This window comes from Artemia franciscana, chromosome 3, assembly GCF_032884065.1.
Source record: "Artemia franciscana chromosome 3, ASM3288406v1, whole genome shotgun sequence".
Lineage (NCBI taxonomy): Eukaryota > Metazoa > Arthropoda > Branchiopoda > Anostraca > Artemiidae > Artemia > Artemia franciscana.
In genome coordinates this window covers 23325881-23332341 of record NC_088865.1, presented here as the reverse complement: position 1 = coordinate 23332341, position 6461 = coordinate 23325881, and positions in this window count along the sequence as shown.

Below are 6461 nucleotides of genomic sequence, written 5' to 3'. Positions count from 1 at the left end.
TATTTGTAGTGGAAGTGTATTTAAATTTTTGTGCTTTTCTTTCTTTTTCTTTTATATACTCCGTCTTTCCCGTTTTTGACGGGTAATATATTAATAATAATAATAATTACATGTGTGCACTGCCATTTTCTAACGTTACAGCAGAACGCTTGTTCAGTGCCCTCAAAGATTTGAAAACAGATAAACGAAACTGTTTGGCGACAATATCGGTTGCGTGTAGTCTTCAGACCAAAGTGGGAATGTAGGGACTCTCTCAATTCCTCTTCTCAATTCCTCTTCTCTTGTCCTTGACCCTGAAATGACGAAGCTTCTGTCAAATGTTAAGGCTTCTGCAACTGCTGAAGAAGCAGCCATGCTTATTTCTGGTTTTGTGGCTCCCTAGGTCGTAGGTAGTGTGCATAGTTTAGCTGATATTGAGCCTCTTCGTGGCAATTTTCAATGACATATTTTTTTTGTATAATTGAATATAATTGGAACTTGAAGGCTTTATTTTTTCCTGTACAGAATAGTACGAACAAAGTTTGTTGCTAATACATATTTGATCATTCGAAAAATTCTTTTGGCTCCCCCATCCCAAAATACTCCCTTTTTGGTCCAGAAGAAATTGAAAAAGCTGATTTCCACTCTAGGATTTAAGCAGGCCTAAGTGTTTGAAGCTAGGTAGAACCGACGGACCGAAAAGGCTTTTGAAACACCAGTCAAGAAAATAAAACCTGTATATATTTCAACCAATCAGAGAAAAAACGGATTGGCCAGGTATTCTAAACAAAAATTCTTTTTATTTATTTTAAGTTTATCTTTTTAAACCGAATCTTACGCGTGGGGACCTTTATGGTATTTGTCTGGGATAAATCTTTAACGGTATTGAATTGTCTAGACGATTTTTCCTGGGAGAGGAATAATTTTTCTGTGGAGATGGAGCTGGATTTCCTGGCATTTTTAAAAGACTGTTTGAAATAAAATAAAAGATTTTTTCCGTCTGAAAGTACGCCCAAGTAGCAACATTAAAATGAACAAAAAAATATTATATATATGAAGGGGATAGCCCCCTTTTTCTTTACGCTTAAGTTCAGATTTAGTCCCGATTCTGTAAGAACAACTTCCAAAACGATTGAAAAATGAGAAGCTTAAGTACTAAAAAACTTCAGCATGAATAGTTGGGCGTTTAGAAGGGGACAGTCCTCTCATTATGTTATCGTTTCTATTCGTTTTAATTTTTGATTCTGTTCCTTGCTTTCAGGTGATTTTTTAAAATTAAATTTCTGGTGTAAGTTCGTGTTTGCTTGCCGAAGAATATTCATTAATTTCGAGAAATCATTGCACATGTTATTGCTTTGTACGAGATTATTGCCTTCCTATAGGCTACTTTATTTTCGTCGTCTTTCTGAAAATAAATGACATGAAAATCTCGTTTTCAGGCTATGGGAATAAAGCAGCAAAGATAATATAGAACCTAAAGCAACAAAATTGCAGTGTCATTCAGCCTATTTTTTTTAATTTATTTAAAAATAGTTCTGAGGTTTTGTCTGCAATACCAGCAAAAATCGTTTTTGGCTATGGGTTCCAATCCTGTACCCTAGCTCTAGAACCTATTCTGTAAAGAACTTGATTTAGTACGCGGATCCAAGCCCTACTTGAGACTGAAAACGAAGCTATAACCAATTTTGGCTCCCAAATTTTGTAACAAAATTCTATTTTGAACATGCCCTCGAAAATTCCCCGAATCTTGAAGACTTGTCCCCGAATTCTCCCCGAATTTCTTAAACTTGTCCCCGAATTTTGAAATTCGAGAGTGCGTTTGTTTACTTGTCCAATGGGATTTTTACTAATCGAGGTTTAACCCCTAAAAGATAGCAACAAATACTTGTCTGGCCACGTGTTACTGAAAACGGCAAGATTAATTGCGAATAATAACAACATTGGTCACGTGTAATTATTATTTTAATGCTATGTGAAGTTTTGACAAGGAAGAGGCTAAGACTTTGGGCCTGTTTCAAATTTTACAGGCAAATACAGCTTCAGCAATTATTTCAGAGCTGGGTAGCCTAATACAATTTGTGTGGCCAGAAGTTTAACTGTAAGATTTCAAATTGTGGTTGTCATTTGCCTTTTTCAGTCATTCCATTCAAGATGCTTTGGATATTTTTTATTGTGATAAATTGTCTTAATGCTCTGAAAAGGGAAAATTATTTCAATTGCATAGGATAGGAAAATTTTGGTAGGCTAATTAATTCAAAGTCCTAAATTAGCCAGGGAAGTGCTTTTTTTTTTCACTAAAAAATCACCACGTTCTTTGAACTCCAATTATATAGCCCTGTTTTTGGCCCCCTTGATCCAGTTCCTGATTGTCATTTACACTAAATTTCACTTTTTCTGTTACCTATTTATGTTTGCACCAGTTTTACCATTGGGTAAAACTGGTACAAACAGTATTACTGGCTTTCATATAATTTGAATATACCACTTGATGCCTTTTGTAATGCTGTTTACAAATATAATAATTGCTTCTACCGCAAGTTCATATTTAAGCACTTTTTGACCTCTTAAAAATGACCTATATATGGGGTCATTACAAATCTGTAATAGTTTAGAAACAAATTTGGGCTATATATTTGCACATCAGGGGGTGGGGGTAAAGTGTAGCATATATTAAATATGTAAACTAACCATTGCTTGAATTTTTTTGTCTGTGCTGTTGCACTGGTGATTTCTCTTTTCATTAAAATTTGATGTGCACAAACACATTAAAAAAAAAACAGCAATGGTTAGTCTACGTATATAATATATGCTATGCTTTACCCCCACCCCCCTGATGTGCAAATATATAGCCCAAATTTGTTTCTAAACTATTACAGATTTGTAATGACTCCATTAATAGGTCATTTTTAAGAGGTCAAGAGGTGAAAAAGTGCTTAAATCTGAATTTGCAGTAGAAGAAATTATTATATTTGTAAAGAGCATATAAGAAGGCATCAAGTGGTATATTCACTTTATATGAAAGCCAGTAATACTGTTTGCACCAGTTTTACCCTTGTTTCTTGTTAATATTACTAAGGGGTCATAGTTAAGCACTAGAGAAGTCATTGTTAAATAACATGTGCTTATGTATATATAGCTTTTTGCTACTTATTCTTCTTTGGTTATATAATGCTTGATGTGGTATAAGCCAAGAGAAGGACCTGTAGACCTATAGAAGAAAACCTGTTAAAAAAAGATGATTCTTTGTAATTTACATAATAATTATAGCTTTCTACATGCAGCCCTGCTCTACTTTAGCCCCAACCCTGCTAATATGGAAATCTATAGCTGAAATTACATATTTTCTATTGATTCTGCCAATCTATCCCTCATCCCTTGTACCTGTTAATTGAGGCAACTCTGGCAAAACAAGAACTGGAAAAACAAATAACAGGTGGCAGAAAACATTGGAAATATATAATTTGGGCTATATGTTTGCAAATTAGGCATGATAGAGGTGAATTTCTTGTTGTTCATATTTTGATTTAAAAATAAAATGAATATACCACTTGATGCCTTTTTGTATGTTCTTTACAAATATAATAATTGCTTATTTTGCTAGTTCAAGTTTAAGCACTTTTTGACCTTACTTAACCTAACAAATTTTGGCAGTGAAAAACATACATTATTTTGTCAAAAATGACCAAAAACACATACCTTAATTGAAAATTTGGCATCAAAGAAGAAGAAATACAGCATAATATTGTAAAATTTATTAATCCAACTTAATTGTGGAAAATCAGTGCTCATAGATTATACAACATGTAAAAAATGGATTAATAATGAAACAGTAAGTTTGAGACCAATGTTTTAAGCTTTCTTATACCCAAAAACTATTTGAGTATACTTTGGTCATTTTCAAGAGCTCAAAAACTTGTACTTGAAGCACTTATTATGTTTGTAAAAAATAAAAAAGGGCATCAAGGAGTATGTTCACTTTATTTGTAAATCAAACATATGAACAACAAAAAATTTACCAATTATTAGTATAGCTGCACAATTTCCCCCTGGGTATGTAGGCTTAGTGGAAGGTCACTTATACCTGATCATGTCCCTAATGTTTTTACTTGGTTGAAAAAAAATCCAAAGAAAGTTCCTATTGAAAAGGAAAGAGATCAAAAGTGAGATTGAATTTGTCATAGCTTGGAGGTTTGTCCCTTCAGTCTGTTTAAAGAAAACAGATTCATAATTGAAGCTTTGTTCATTTCAATCTTAGGGATAATCTACATTTGTTACACTTAATTAAATGGTTGTAAAGGGATACTTTTATTTATTTGTCTTGTTTGTTTTCTACATAATTTTTTAATCTTTAAATTGATATACATTTCTTACAAATTAATTAGTCATATCATAGTTCCACTTGCAAGTTTTGACCTACTTTGTAACCCTGGTCTCAAAATTGCATATAAATTTATTGGAGCTAGGAAACATAGAACTCCTCTCTGTTTAAAAGAAAATGGATGGACATAGGTAGGTTTTAATACACTAAAGTCCTAGGGCCATGGAAATAAAAAAAAAAAAAAACAATGAAGATTAACTTTAAAATTCTGGACATGACATAAATATGACATTCACAAAGAAAAACCATTCACAAAATTTTACTTTTGTGCTCAGTTGCCAACCTGAGCAATTGCCCTAAATTTTTAAACCTTGCAAAACATTCACCAGCCAATTCTTATGACCTACACTGTTGTCTGTACATCAAAAATTCATGGAAAAGGAAGGACCACCTTACTGACATTTCTTCCTTTGTACTTATATTTAATGGGTTTAAAAGAAAGCTCCTATGGCTAAGTCAGAAGCCTAGTAAAGGACCAGGTAATCCTTTAGACAGGAAGTGCAATAGGAAGCTAGGGGCCAGTCATCCTATGCTTTTGCATGTCCTTCCTGCTTACTGACCCCAGATTTCTCTAGGTAACCTGTTAAGTTTGGGCCAATTCTGGTTGAACTTACAGAGTTACATCACTGACCTTTGTCCCAAACCAAATAAACTGCTAATGCCAGAAATTAAACCTGTGCCCTTTGGATAAAGGATTCTCAACCTAGAGTGCCAGCCACTTAGGAAGGAATACAAATGTCACCAGAGAACAAAAATTATTTGGAAAAAAGAAAATATTGAAAAAAAAAAAAAAAATAACTCAAGTCATAGTTGCTCATTGCTGTCCCACAAACAATATGTATTTCATTAAGACAAATAAATTTTTAAACAGGTATCAACAAAACTCCATCAGGGATTGTATTTACTTAAGGTACAATCAGCAATATTAATGCTTAGTTTTGTGATATTCTGGTTTTGAAATAATAAAAAAAGAGAAATTATATGTTCTACTTGTTTTCCACAACCCCATTTGAGAAAAATCATTTGTAACAACAATATACCCATGGTTGGCTCAGAATCTCTCTAAAATTCTTTAAACAGAAGGAATTTAAAAAAAAATTATACTCATCAGCAAGAAAAATATTAACATAACTCTCTAAACTTGGCACTTTTTAAGACAATTTTTAGCAAAGCAAATGCAAAACTTTAATGGTGTCCTATGTCATCTAAAAAAAAAAAAAAACATTAAAATGTGTCAAATGAATTTTGATGTAAGATGCCTCTAATACTTTCAGTTGAATCTGTGAAATGAAGGGCCAGGTATTCCTTTACATTTTATACAATATATAAAAAGAAAAACAGTTCAAATTTTTTCACAAAAGAAGAAGCTTGATGTAAAAAAATAAATATATTTTTAACAGAAAGCAACTGACATCAATGAAATCAAATAAAACAAAAATTCATGGAGAATAAATAATATAAGCCATATATTTAACCTATAATGAGGTGGCATAAAAGATTATTTTTAGAATTAGAAAAAAACAGTGTTATGGCTTAAAGTTCTGCTGAATCAACAGGAGTTGTCTAAGGCCAGAATAATTAAGAACTAAGGCCAGAGAAAAAGAAACTGATAACCAAAAAAATAAGGCACCCAAAAATTTCAGGACCCTTTAGAGGGAAAAGAAGTAGAAGTAGGTACTTCAAAATACCTTCCTGGGAAATACTTTAGCCTGTAGACACATCCCTGAAAGTTTCATTTTCCTAGCCTAACCTCTTTCAAAGATAGCCAAAAGTAGCTAAAGTAAAATTTTACCCCTACTGTATCTTAAAAATCCAGTTTAAATAGCAGTCTCAACAAATAAAGACTATATAAAAGGCTATAGGTATTGGCCTAATCATTCTAAATTTTTTCCAACTAATAATTATAGGATGGTTTAGAAACTAGGCCTGTTTGATATAATAACATTTGACTAACTCACCAATGTGATAGCTGCCTCCCTAAGAATCAACCTTTTTAATAACAAAAAAACTTTTCTTCTGACTCCTTATGAAGCTTAGCCTATGCAAGACAGGCCTAGAACACCAAAAACCCTTTAGATACTAAGGAATATGCATAATATTACTT